Source organism: Engystomops pustulosus, chromosome 11, assembly GCF_040894005.1.
Source record: "Engystomops pustulosus chromosome 11, aEngPut4.maternal, whole genome shotgun sequence".
Classification (NCBI taxonomy): domain Eukaryota; kingdom Metazoa; phylum Chordata; class Amphibia; order Anura; family Leptodactylidae; genus Engystomops; species Engystomops pustulosus.
The window spans coordinates 90,094,926-90,111,332 of record NC_092421.1 but is presented as its reverse complement, the minus strand read 5'-3'; the positions used below and the strand labels follow the sequence as shown (position 1 = coordinate 90,111,332).

Genomic DNA, 16,407 nt, shown 5'->3' with positions numbered 1-16,407 from the left:
TCACTACTGACAATAGATGATGTCACAGCTTATCTCCTCTCCCTCCCTGTGCAATGACCTCTATATAGATAACACTGACCCATCATTACATCACTACTGACAATAGATGATGTCACAGCTTATCCCCTCCCCCTCCCTGTACAATGACCTCTATATAGATAACACTGACCCATCATTACATCACTACTGACAATAGATGATGTCACAGCTCATCTCCTCCTCCCTGTACAATGACCTCTATATAGATAACACTGACCCATCATTACATTACTACTAATAATAGATGATGTCACAGCTTATCTCCTCCCCCTCCCTGTACAATGATCTCTATATAGATAACACTGACCCATCATTACATCACTACTGACAATAGATGATGTCACAGCTTATCTCCTCCCCCTCCCTGTACAATGTCCTCTATATAGATAACACTGACCCATCATTACATCACTACTGACAATAGATGATGTCACAGCTTATCTCCCCCTCCCTGTACAATGTCCTCTATATAGATAACACTGACCCATCATTACATCACTACTGACAATAGATGATGTCACAGCTTATCTCCTCCCCCTCCCTGTACAATGACCTCTATATAGATAACACTGACCCATCATTACATCACTACTGACAATAGATGATGTCACAGCTTATCTCCTCCCCCTCCCTGTACAATGACCTCTATATAGATAACACTGACCCATCATTACATCACTACTGACAATAGATGATGTCACAGCTTATCTCCTCCCCCTCCCTGTACAATGACCTCTATATAGATAACACTGACACATCATTACATCACTACTGACAATAGATGATGTCACAGCTTATCTCCTCCTCCCTGTACAATGACCTCTATATAGATAACACTGACCCATCATTACATCACTACTGACAATAGATGATGTCACAGCTTATCTCCTCCCCCTCCCTGTACAATGACCTCTATATAGATAACACTGACCCATCATTACATCACTACTGACAATAGATGATGTCACAGCTTATCTCCTCCCCCTCCCTGTACAATGACCTCTATATAGATAACACTGACCCATCATTACATCAATACTGACAATAGATGATGTCACAGCTTATCCCCTCCCCCTCCCTGTACAATGACCTCTATATAGATAACACTGACCCATCATTACATCACTACTGACAATAGATGATGTCACAGCTTATCCCCTCCCCCTCCCTGTACAATGACCTCTATATAGATAACACTGACCCATCATTACATCACTACTGACAATAGATGATGTCACAGCTTATCCCCTCCCCCTCCCTGTACAATGACCTCTATATAGATAACACTGACCCATCATTACATCACTACTGACAATAGATGATGTCACAGCTTATCTCCTCCTCCTCCCTGTACAATGACCTCTATATAGATAACACTGACCCATCATTACATCACTACTGACAATAGATGATGTCACAGCTTATCTCCTCCCCCTCCCTGTACAATGACCTCTATATACATAACACTGACCCATCATTACATCACTACTGACAATAGATGATGTCACAGCTTATCTCCTCCCCTCCCTGTACAATGACCTCTATATAGATAACACTGACCCATCATTACATCACTACTGACAATAGATGATGTCACAGCTTATCTCCTCCCCTCCCTGTACAATGACCTCTATATAGATAACACTGACCCATCATTACATCACTACTGACAATAGATGATGTCACAGCTTATCTCCTCCCCCTCCCTGTACAATGACCTCTATATAGATAACACTGACCCATCATTACATCACTACTGACAATAGATGATGTCACAGCTTATCCCCTCCCCCTCCATGTACAATGACCTCTATATAGATAACACTGACCCATCATTACATCACTACTGACAATAGATGATGTCACAGCTTATCCCCTCCCCCTCCCTGTACAATGACCTCTATATAGATAACACTGACCCATCATTACATCACTACTGACAATAGATGATGTCACAGCTTATCCCCTCCCCCTCCCTGTACAATGACCTCTATATAGATAACACTGACCCATCATTACATCACTACTGACAATAGATGATGTCACAGCTTATCTCCTCCTCCTCCCTGTACAATGACCTCTATATAGATAACACTGACCCATCATTACATCACTACTGACAATAGATGATGTCACAGCTTATCTCCTCCTCCCTGTACAATGACCTCTATATAGATAACACAGACCCATCATTACATCACTACTGACAATAGATGATGTCACAGCTTATCTCCTCCCCCTCCCTGTACAATGACCTCTATATAGATAACACTGACACATCATTACATCACTACTGACAATAGATGATGTCACAGCTTATCTCCTCCTCCCTGTACAATGACCTCTATATAGATAACACTGACCCATCATTACATCACTACTGACAATAGATGATGTCACAGCTTATCTCCTCCTCCCTGTACAATGACCTCTATATAGATAACACAGACCCATCATTACATCACTACTGACAATAGATGATGTCACAGCTTATCTCCTCCCCCTCCCTGTACAATGACCTCTATATAGATAACACTGACACATCATTACATCACTACTGACAATAGATGATGTCACAGCTTATCTCCTCCTCCCTGTACAATGACCTCTATATAGATAACACTGACCCATCATTACATCACTACTGACAATAGATGATGTCACAGCTTATCTCCTCCCCCTCCCTGTACAATGACCTCTATATAGATAACACTGACCCATCATTACATCACTACTGACAATAGATGATGTCACAGCTTATCTCCTCCCCCTCCCTGTACAATGACCTCTATATAGATAACACTGACCCATCATTACATCAATACTGACAATAGATGATGTCACAGCTTATCCCCTCCCCCTCCCTGTACAATGACCTCTATATAGATAACACTGACCCATCATTACATCACTACTGACAATAGATGATGTCACAGCTTATCCCCTCCCCCTCCCTGTACAATGACCTCTATATAGATAACACTGACCCATCATTACATCACTACTGACAATAGATGATGTCACAGCTTATCCCCTCCCCCTCCCTGTACAATGACCTCTATATAGATAACACTGACCCATCATTACATCACTACTGACAATAGATGATGTCACAGCTTATCTCCTCCTCCTCCCTGTACAATGACCTCTATATAGATAACACTGACCCATCATTACATCACTACTGACAATAGATGATGTCACAGCTTATCTCCTCCCCCTCCCTGTACAATGACCTCTATATACATAACACTGACCCATCATTACATCACTACTGACAATAGATGATGTCACAGCTTATCTCCTCCCCTCCCTGTACAATGACCTCTATATAGATAACACTGACCCATCATTACATCACTACTGACAATAGATGATGTCACAGCTTATCTCCTCCCCTCCCTGTACAATGACCTCTATATAGATAACACTGACCCATCATTACATCACTACTGACAATAGATGATGTCACAGCTTATCTCCTCCTCCCTGTACAATGACCTCTATATAGATAATACTGACCCATCATTACATCACTACTGACAATAGATGATGTCACAGCTTTTCTCCTCCCCCTCCCTGTACAATGACCTCTATATAGATAACACTGACCCATCATTACATCACTACTGACAATAGATGATGTCACAGCTTATCTCCTCCTCCTCCCTGTACAATGACCTTTATATAGATAACACTGACCCATCATTACATCACTACTGACAATAGATGATGTCACAGCTTATCTCCTCCCCCTCCCTGTACAATGACCTCTATATAGATAACACTGACCCATCATTACATCACTACTGACAATAGATGATGTCACAGCTTATCTCCTCCCCCTCCCTGTACAATGACCTCTATATAAATAACACTGGCCCATCATTACATCACTACTGACAATAGATGATGTCACAGCTTATCTCCTCCCCCTCCCTGTACAATGACCTCTATATAGATAACACTGACCCATCATTACATCACTACTGACAATAGATGATGTCACAGCTTATCCCCTCCCCTCCCTGTACAATGACCTCTATATAGATAACACTGACCCATCATTACATCACTACTGACAATAGATGATGTCACAGCTTATCTCCTCCCCCTCCCTGTACAATGACCTCTATATAGATAACACTGACCCATCATTACATCACTACTGACAATAGATGATGTCACAGCTTATCCCCTCCCCCTCCATGTACAATGACCTCTATATAGATAACACTGACCCATCATTACATCACTACTGACAATAGATGATGTCACAGCTTATCCCCTCCCCCTCCCTGTACAATGACCTCTATATAGATAACACTGACCCATCATTACATCACTACTGACAATAGATGATGTCACAGCTTATCTCCTCCTCCTCCCTGTACAATGACCTCTATATAGATAACACTGACCCATCATTACATCACTACTGACAATAGATGATGTCACAGCTTATCTCCTCCTCCCTGTACAATGACCTCTATATAGATAACACAGACCCATCATTACATCACTACTGACAATAGATGATGTCACAGCTTATCTCCTCCCCCCTGTACAATGACCTCTATATAGATAACACTGACCCATCATTACATCACTACTGACAATAGATGATGTCACAGCTTATCTCCTCCCCCTCCCTGTACAATGACCTCTATATAGATAACACTGACCCATCATTACATCACTACTGACAATAGATGATGTCACAGTCTTTGTCTTTGGGCTATTGCCATCTATGGCCACGAGGCTGCAGTAAAGCAGACCCCTATATGCTGTTACTCGAGCTCAGGGAAGATGGCGGCCGCCGCTGTTATCAAGGATAGAAAGTAAAGGAAGAGGAAGAATCTGCAATCACAGAAAGTAAAATATAGTAAATACAAGTGTTAGTTTTTTGTTATCTGGTTTTAATGAGTCAAAAACAAACCCCTTCCCTTTAAGACATTTGGCCCTGCTCTCCCTTCTCTCGTATCTCCACCAGTGACATGGAAGCCGTGAAGAACTACAACCCCCAGCATGCGGGACACATCACTGGAGAGATCAGTCGCTTGCAGGTCAATGGCCTAAAATTTAAAAACAAAAAAAAACTACATCTAAAAAAAAAACAAAAACAAAAACTTAAATATTAACTCCAAACCCCACCCCTTACAGGCCCCGCCTCCCTCTACTCGCCCCCCCTGTAACGAGACGCCATCTACCCCTGTATATGACCCTAGCAGACGTTTTTGCCCTCTCCATGGTGCAGCTCCCATTGGAATGGAACATTTTATGGGATTTCCAGAGGTAGGGAAAAAAAAAAGTGCTGATGTGAAGGGAAAAAATAAATCATCGGGGGAGGGGACAGAGGTATCGGGGATGATGCAGCGGTGAGCGGAGGGAGTGGTCCCTTTGGGAATATTCGGAATCTTGTCTCATCGGATCAGACGTTCCCTGGAATGAGAAGATGATACGTGTTATACACAGCGCCAGAGGGGGAGGTACTGACCCAGGGGAGCCAAATATCCAGTGCACTGAGGGAGGGGCCTCACACTGCTGCGCTATGTGCTCTCCAGCCAACATTAACACTTCACATCTCTCCAGTGACAGAACCCAACACTGGCTGCACAGAGCACAGCAGTGTGAGGACACATCCCCAGTGCACATGGAGAAGCAACAATCCTGGAATATAAATCCATATTCCACAGTCCTGCTGCTACTAACATACACAGCGGTCTGATTACACATCTGTCCAGGGACAGTACATAACACTGGCTGCAGAGAGCACAGAGCACAGCAGTGTGAGGTCTGATTACACATCTCTCCAGGGATAATACATAACACTGGCTGCAGAGACCACAGAGCACAGCAGTGTGAGGTCTGATTACACATCTCTCCAGGGATAATACATAACACTGGCTGCAGAGACCACAGAGCACAGCAGTGTGAGGTCTGATTACACATCTCTCCAGGGATAATACATAACACTGGCTGCAGAGAGCACAGAGCACAGCAGTGTGAGGTCTGATTACACATCTCTCCAGGGACAATACATAACACTGGCTGCAGAGAGCACAGAGCACAACAGTGTGAGGTCTGATTACACATCTCTCCAGGGACAATACATAACACTGGCTGCAGAGAGCACAGAGCACAGCAGTGTTAGGTCTGATTACTCATCTCTCCAGGGACAGTACATAACACTGGCTGCAGAGAGCACAGAGCACAGCAGTGTGATGTATTATTACACATCTCTCCAGGGATAATACATAACACTGGCTGCAGAGATCACAGAGCACAGCAGTGTGATGTATTATTACACATCTCTCCAGGGACAGTACATAACACTGGCTGCAGAGAGCACAGCAGTGTGAGAACACGCCTCCAGTGCACATGGAAAAGCTACAATCCTGGAACATCTTAACAGGCACCATAAATACACTGCTGTGCTCTCTTGCAGTCAGTGTTGAGGTCACGCCACTAGTGCACATGGAGAAGCTACAATCCTGGAACAATACATAACACTGGCTGCACAGCAGTGTTAGGACACTTTGAGAAGCTACAATCCTGGAACATCTCTCTCCAGGGTAATACATAACACTGGCCGCAGTCTCTATGGTCACACCTCCTGAATAGAGACTATAAATATGTGCAGAAAACAAGCAGAATTCTGGATGCAGCTCTGGTAGTGACTGGAGTAAGACATGATGTAAAGCATTTGGACATTTGCTTAACAAGTAGACAAAGAAAAGCAAATAGTAATGGCCTGAGGGCTGCGGATTCTCCAGGGACCTCAGACACGGGTAGGAAGCTCCTCTCCGCAGACTCTGACGTCTAGGGCACTGCTAGGACAGGACAATGGCATGAATAAATCATGCCTGCCGAGCGCAGGGCTACCTACCTGCCACCCTCCCCCACCCAGAGCCAATGGAAGTTACTGCTCTTAATCAGATCAGAATTTAGCAATTTCCATCAGAAAGAGGAGAGCGCGCCGCCTGCTGGTCAGTGTAAGGTAGTGTAATGAGGAGGAAGATCCACCCTGTACAGTGCATAGTATATCAGAGGCACTACAGAAAATTAGGGGTTTTCCAGTTTCACCAGTCACATCACAGCTGAAGATAAATTGCATCGGTCACACAGTTGACATGCAAATTATTGATTGAAAATTCAGAGCAAACATTCAAAACTGACGTTTAGGTTGTGAAGTCAACCGGGGAAAATTGCTTATAGCAATGGGCAGCGCTGTAGTGGAAGAATGGAGGAGGGGAGAAAATAATGTAATATATAGTATATAACCAGCAGGACAGAGAGGAGAATAATGTAATATATAGTATATAACCAGCAGGACAGAGGGGAGAATAATGTAATATATAGTATATAACCAGCAGGACAGAGAGGAGAATAATGTAATATATAGTATATAACCAGCAGGACAGAAAGTAGAATAATGTAATATATAGTATATAACCAGCAGGACAGAGAGGAGAATAATGTAATATATAGTATATAACCAGCAGGACAGAGGGGAGAATAATGTAATATATAGTATATAACCAGCAGGACAGAGGGGAGAATAATGTAATATATAGTATATAACCAGCAGGACAGAGGGGAGAATAATGTAATATATATAGTATATAACCAGCAGGACAGAGGGGAGAATAATGTAATATATATATAGTATATAACCAGCAGGACAGAGAGGAGAGAATAATGTAATATATAGTATATAACCAGCAGGACAGAGAGGAGAGAATAATGTAATATATAGTATATAACCAGCAGGACAGAGGGGAGAATAATGTAATATATAGTATATAACCAGCAGGACAGAGGGGTGAATAATGTAATATATAGTATATAACCAGCAGGACAGAGGGGAGAGAATAATGTAATATATAGTATATAACCAGCAGGACAGAGGGGAGAATAATGTAATATATAGTATATAACCAGCAGGACAGAGGGGAGAATAATGTAATATATAGTATATAACCAGCAGGACAGAGGGGAGAATAATGTAATATATAGTATATAACCAGCAGGACAGAGGGGAGAATAATGTAATATATAGTATATAACCAGCAGGACAGAGGAGAGAATAATGTAATATATATAGTATATAACTAGCTGAGAGGAGAGAATAATGTAATATATATAGTATATAACCAGCAGGGCAGAGAGGATAGAATAATGTAATATATAGTATATAACCAGCAGGACAGAGGGGAGAATAATGTAATATATATAGTATATAACTAGCTGAGAGGATAGAATAATGTAATATATATATATAGTATATAACCAGCAGGACAGAGAGGAGAGAATAATGTAATATATAGTATATAACCAGCAGGACAGAGGGGAGAGAATAATGTAATATATATATAGTATATAACCAGCAGGACAGAGGGGAGAGAATAATGTAATATATATATAGTATATAACCAGCAGGACAGAGGGGAGAGAATAATGTAATATATATATAGTATATAACCAGCAGGACAGAGGGGAGAGAATAATGTAATATATATAGTATATAACCAGCAGGACAGAGAGGAGAGAATAATGTAATATATATAGTATATAACCAGCAGGACAGAGAGGAGAGAATAATGTAATATATATAGTATATAACCAGCAGGGCAGAGAGGATAGAATAATGTAATATATAGTATACAACCAGCAGGACAGAGAGGATAGAATAATGTAATATATATATAGTATATAACCAGCAGGACAGAGAGGAGAATAATGTAATATATATAGTATATAACCAGCAGGACAGAGAGGAGAATAATGTAATATATATAGTATATAACCAGCAGGACAGAGGAGAGAATAATGTAATATATAGTATATAACCAGCAGGACAGTGAAGAGAGAATAATGTAATATATAGTATATAAAAAGCAGGACAGAGAGGAGAATAATGTAATATATAGTATATAACCAGCAGGACAGAGAGGAGAGAATAATGTAATATATAGTATATAACCAGCAGGACAGAGGGGAGAATAATGTAATATATAGTATATAACCAGCAGGACAGAGAGGAGAATAATGTAATATATATATAGTATATAACCAGCAGGACAGAGAGGAGAATAATGTAATATATAGTATATAACCAGCAGGACAGAGAGGAGAATAATGTAATATATAGTATATAACCAGCAGGACAGAGAGGAGAGAATAATGTAATATATAGTATATAACCAGCAGGGCAGAGAGGATAGAATAATGTAATATATATAGTATACAACCAGCAGGACAGAGGGGAGAATAATGTAATATATAGTATATAACCAGCAGGACAGAGAGGATAGAATAATGTAATATATAGTATATAACCAGCAGGACAGAGGGGAGAATAATGTAATATATATAGTATATAACTAGCTGAGAGGAGAGAATAATGTAATATATATAGTATATAACCAGCAGGGCAGAGAGGATAGAATAATGTAATATATAGTATATAACCAGCAGGACAGAGAGGAGAATAAATGTAATATATATAGTATATAACTAGCTGAGAGGAGAGAATAATGTAATATATAGTATATAACCAGCAGGACAGAGGGGAGAATAATGTAATATATAGTATATAACCAGCAGGACAGAGGGGAGAGAATAATGTAATATATAGTATATAACCAGCAGGACAGAGGGGAGAGAATAATGTAATATATAGTATATAACCAGCAGGACAGAGGGGAGAGAATAATGTAATATATAGTATATAACCAGCAGGACAGAGGGGAGAATAATGTAATATATAGTATATAACCAGCAGGACAGAGAGGAGAATAATGTAATATATAGTATATAACCAGCAGGACAGAGGGGAGAATAATGTAATATATAGTATATAACCAGCAGGACAGAGGGGAGAATAATGTAATATATATATAGTATATAACCAGCAGGACAGAGGAGAGAATAATGTAATATATATATAGTATATAACCAGCAGGACAGAGGGGAGAATAATGTAATATATATAGTATATAACTAGCTGAGAGGATAGAATAATGTAATATATATAGTAAATAACCAGCAGGGCAGAGAGGATAGAATAATGTAATATATATATATATATATAGTATATAACCAGCAGGACAGAGAGGAGAGAATAATGTAATATATAGTATATAACCAGCAGGACAGAGGGGAGAGAATAATGTAATATATATAGTATATAACCAGCAGGACAGAGAGGAGAATAATGTAATATATATATAGTATATAACCAGCAGGACAGAGAGGAGAATAATGTAATATATAGTATATAACCAGCAGGACAGAGAGGAGAATAATGTAATATATAGTATATAACCAGCAGGACAGAGAGGAGAATAATGTAATATATAGTATATAACCAGCAGGACAGAGAGGAGAATAATGTAATATATATAGTATATAACCAGCAGGACAGTGAGGAGAGAATAATGTAATATATATATATAGTATATAACCAGCAGGACAGAGGAGAGAATAATGTAATATATATAGTATATAACTAGCTGAGAGGAGAGAATAATGTAATATATATAGTATATAACCAGCAGGGCAGAGAGGATAGAATAATGTAATATATATATATAGTATATAACCAGCAGGACAGAGGGGAGAATAATGTAATATATATAGTATATAACTAGCTGAGAGGATAGAATAATGTAATATATATAGTATATAACCAGCAGGACAGAGGGGAGAGAATAATGTAATATATATATAGTATATAACCAGCAGGACAGAGGGGAGAGAATAATGTAATATATATAGTATATAACCAGCAGGACAGAGAGGAGAGAATAATGTAATATATATAGTATATAACCAGCAGGACAGAGAGGAGAGAATAATGTAATATATATAGTATATAACCAGCAGGGCAGAGAGGATAGAATAATGTAATATATAGTATACAACCAGCAGGACAGAGAGGATAGAATAATGTAATATATATATAGTATATAACCAGCAGGACAGAGAGGAGAATAATGTAATATATATAGTATATAACCAGCAGGACAGAGAGGAGAATAATGTAATATATATAGTATATAACCAGCAGGACAGAGGAGAGAATAATGTAATATATAGTATATAACCAGCAGGACAGTGAAGAGAGAATAATGTAATATATAGTATATAAAAAGCAGGACAGAGAGGAGAATAATGTAATATATAGTATATAACCAGCAGGACAGAGAGGAGAGAATAATGTAATATATAGTATATAACCAGCAGGACAGAGGGGAGAATAATGTAATATATAGTATATAACCAGCAGGACAGAGAGGAGAATAATGTAATATATATATAGTATATAACCAGCAGGACAGAGAGGAGAATAATGTAATATATAGTATATAACCAGCAGGACAGAGAGGAGAATAATGTAATATATAGTATATAACCAGCAGGACAGAGGGGCGAATAATGTAATATATAGTATATAACCAGCAGGACAGAGAGGATAGAATAATGTAATATATATAGTATATAACCAGCAGGACAGAGAGGAGAGAATAATGTAATATATAGTATATAACCAGCAGGGCAGAGAGGATAGAATAATGTAATATATATAGTATACAACCAGCAGGACAGAGGGGAGAATAATGTAATATATAGTATATAACCAGCAGGACAGAGAGGATAGAATAATGTAATATATAGTATATAACCAGCAGGACAGAGGGGAGAATAATGTAATATATATAGTATATAACTAGCTGAGAGGAGAGAATAATGTAATATATATAGTATATAACCAGCAGGGCAGAGAGGATAGAATAATGTAATATATAGTATATAACCAGCAGGACAGAGAGGAGAATAAATGTAATATATATAGTATATAACTAGCTGAGAGGAGAGAATAATGTAATATATAGTATATAACCAGCAGGACAGAGGGGAGAATAATGTAATATATAGTATATAACCAGCAGGACAGAGGGGAGAGAATAATGTAATATATAGTATATAACCAGCAGGACAGAGGGGAGAATAATGTAATATATAGTATATAACCAGCAGGACAGAGGGGAGAGAATAATGTAATATATAGTATATAACCAGCAGGACAGAGGGGAGAATAATGTAATATATAGTATATAACCAGCAGGACAGAGGGGAGAATAATGTAATATATAGTATATAACCAGCAGGACAGAGAGGAGAATAATGTAATATATAGTATATAACCAGCAGGACAGAGGGGAGAATAATGTAATATATAGTATATAACCAGCAGGACAGAGGGGAGAATAATGTAATATATAACCAGCAGGACAGAGAGGAGAATAATGTAATATATATATAGTATATAACCAGCAGGACAGAGGAGAGAATAATGTAATATATATATAGTATATAACCAGCAGGACAGAGGGGAGAATAATGTAATATATATAGTATATAACTAGCTGAGAGGATAGAATAATGTAATATATATAGTAAATAACCAGCAGGGCAGAGAGGATAGAATAATGTAATATATATATATATAGTATATAACCAGCAGGACAGAGAGGAGAGAATAATGTAATATATAGTATATAACCAGCAGGACAGAGGGGAGAGAATAATGTAATATATATAGTATATAACCAGCAGGACAGAGAGGAGAATAATGTAATATATATATAGTATATAACCAGCAGGACAGAGAGGAGAATAATGTAATATATAGTATATAACCAGCAGGACAGAGAGGAGAATAATGTAATATATAGTATATAACCAGCAGGACAGAGAGGAGAATAATGTAATATATAGTATATAACCAGCAGGACAGAGAGGAGAATAATGTAATATATATAGTATATAACCAGCAGGACAGTGAGGAGAGAATAATGTAATATATATATATAGTATATAACCAGCAGGACAGAGGAGAGAATAATGTAATATATATAGTATATAACTAGCTGAGAGGAGAGAATAATGTAATATATATAGTATATAACCAGCAGGGCAGAGAGGATAGAATAATGTAATATATATATATAGTATATAACCAGCAGGACAGAGGGGAGAATAATGTAATATATATAGTATATAACTAGCTGAGAGGATAGAATAATGTAATATATATAGTATATAACCAGCAGGGCAGAGAGGATAGAATAATGTAATATATATATATAGTATATAACCAGCAGGACAGAGGGGAGAATAATGTAATATATATAGTATATAACTAGCTGAGAGGATAGAATAATGTAATATATATAGTATATAACCAGCAGGGCAGAGAGGATAGAATAATGTAATATATATATATAGTATATAACCAGCAGGACAGAGGGGAGAGAATAATGTAATATATATATATAGTATATAACCAGCAGGACAGAGGGGAGAGAATAATGTAATATATATAGTATATAACCAGCAGGACAGAGAGGAGAGAATAATGTAATATATATAGTATATAACCAGCAGGACAGAGAGGATAGAATAATGTAATATATATATAGTATATAACCAGCAGGACAGAAAGGAGAGAATAATGTAATATATATAGTATATAACCAGCAGGGCAGAGAGGAGAATAATGTAATATATAGTATATAACCAGCAGGACAGAGGGGAGAATAATGTAATATATAGTATATAACCAGCAGGACAGAGGGGAGAATAATGTAATATATAGTATATAACCAGCAGGACAGAGAGGAGAGAATAATGTAATATATAGTATATAACCAGCAGGACAGAGAGGAGAATAATGTAATATATAGTATATAACCAGCAGGACAGAGGGGAGAATAATGTAATATATAGTATATAACCAGCAGGACAGAGGGGAGAATAATGTAATATATAGTATATAACCAGCAGGACAGAGAGGAGAATAATGTAATATATATATATAGTATATAACCAGCAGGACAGAGGAGAGAATAATGTAATATATATAGTATATAACTAGCTGAGAGGAGAGAATAATGTAATATATATAGTATATAACCAGCAGGGCAGAGAGGATAGAATAATGTAATATATAGTATATAACCAGCAGGACAGAGGGGAGAATAATGTAATATATATAGTATATAACTAGCTGAGAGGATAGAATAATGTAATATATATAGTATATAACCAGCAGGGCAGAGAGGATAGAATAATGTAATATATATATATAGTATATAACCAGCAGGACAGAGAGGAGAGAATAATGTAATATATAGTATATAACCAGCAGGACAGAGGGGAGAGAATAATGTAATATATATATAGTATATAACCAGCAGGACAGAGGGGAGAGAATAATGTAATATATATAGTATATAACCAGCAGGACAGAGAGGATAGAATAATGTAATATATATATAGTATATAACCAGCAGGACAGAGGGGAGAGAATAATGTAATATATATATAGTATATAACCAGCAGGACAGAGGGGAGAGAATAATGTAATATATATAGTATATAACCAGCAGGACAGAGAGGAGAGAATAATGTAATATATAGTATATAACCAGCAGGACAGAGAGGAGAATAATGTAATATATATAGTATATAACCAGCAGGACAGTGAGGAGAGAATAATGTAATATATAGTATATAACCAGCAGGACAGAGGAGAGAATAATGTAATATATAGTATATAACCAGCAGGACAGAGAGGAGAATAATGTAATATATATATATAGTATATAACCAGCAGGACAGAGGAGAGAATAATGTAATATATATAGTATATAACTAGCTGAGAGGAGAGAATAATGTAATATATATAGTATATAACCAGCAGGGCAGAGAGGATAGAATAATGTAATATATAGTATATAACCAGCAGGACAGAGGGGAGAATAATGTAATATATATAGTATATAACTAGCTGAGAGGATAGAATAATGTAATATATATAGTATATAACCAGCAGGGCAGAGAGGATAGAATAATGTAATATATATATATAGTATATAACCAGCAGGACAGAGAGGAGAGAATAATGTAATATATAGTATATAACCAGCAGGACAGAGGGGAGAGAATAATGTAATATATATATAGTATATAACCAGCAGGACAGAGGGGAGAGAATAATGTAATATATATAGTATATAACCAGCAGGACAGAGAGGATAGAATAATGTAATATATATATAGTATATAACCAGCAGGACAGAGGGGAGAGAATAATGTAATATATATATAGTATATAACCAGCAGGACAGAGGGGAGAGAATAATGTAATATATATAGTATATAACCAGCAGGACAGAGAGGAGAGAATAATGTAATATATAGTATATAACCAGCAGGACAGAGAGGAGAATAATGTAATATATATAGTATATAACCAGCAGGACAGTGAGGAGAGAATAATGTAATATATAGTATATAACCAGCAGGACAGAGGAGAGAATAATGTAATATATAGTATATAACCAGCAGGACAGTGAAGAGAGAATAATGTAATATATAGTATATAACCAGCAGGACAGAGAGGAGAATAAATGTAATATATATAGTATATAACTAGCTGAGAGGAGAGAATAATGTAATATATATAGTATATAACCAGCAGGGCAGAGAGGATAGAATAATGTAATATATAGTATATAACCAGCAGGACAGAGGGGAGAATAATGTAATATATAGTATATAACCAGCAGGACAGTGAAGAGAGAATAATGTAATATATAGTATATAACCAGCAGGACAGAGAGGAGAATAAATGTAATATATATAGTATATAACTAGCTGAGAGGAGAGAATAATGTAATATATATAGTATATAACCAGCAGGGCAGAGAGGATAGAATAATGTAATATATAGTATATAACCAGCAGGACAGAGGGGAGAATAATGTAATATATAGTATATAACCAGCAGGACAGAGGGGAGAATAATGTAATATATAGTATATAACCAGCAGGACAGAGGGGAGAATAATGTAATATATAGTATATAACCAGCAGGACAGAGGGGAGAATAATGTAATATATAGTATATAACCAGCAGGACAGAGGAGAGAATAATGTAATATATATAGTATATAACCAGCAGGACAGAGAGGAGAATAATGTAATATATAGTATATAACCAGCAGGACAGAGAGGATAGAATAATGTAATATATAGTATATAACCAGCAGGACAGAGGGGAGAATAATGTAATATATAGTATATAACCAGCAGGACAGAGAGGAGAATAATGTAATATATATAGTATATAACCAGCAGGACAGAGAGGAGAATAATGTAACATATAGTATATAACCAGCAGGACAGAGGGGAGAGAATAATGTAATATATAGTATATAACCAGCAGGACAGAGGGGAGAATAATGTAATATATATAGTATATAACTAGCTGAGAGGATAGAATAATGTAATATA

At 37.1% G+C, this 16,407-nt stretch overlaps 1 protein-coding gene across 1 annotated transcript in view; it reads right to left on the bottom strand.

Annotated features, from left to right (window-relative positions):
• Nucleotides 1-4,220: 4,220 nt before the first annotated feature.
• Nucleotides 4,221-16,407, bottom strand: part of MLF2 (myeloid leukemia factor 2) — a 41,536-nt gene continuing 29,349 nt past the window's right edge. Inside the window, exon 9 of the mRNA XM_072129778.1 lies at nucleotides 4,221-5,481. The gene's annotated coding sequence lies outside the window, so the exon portion shown is untranslated. The remainder of the gene's footprint in view (nucleotides 5,482-16,407) is intronic.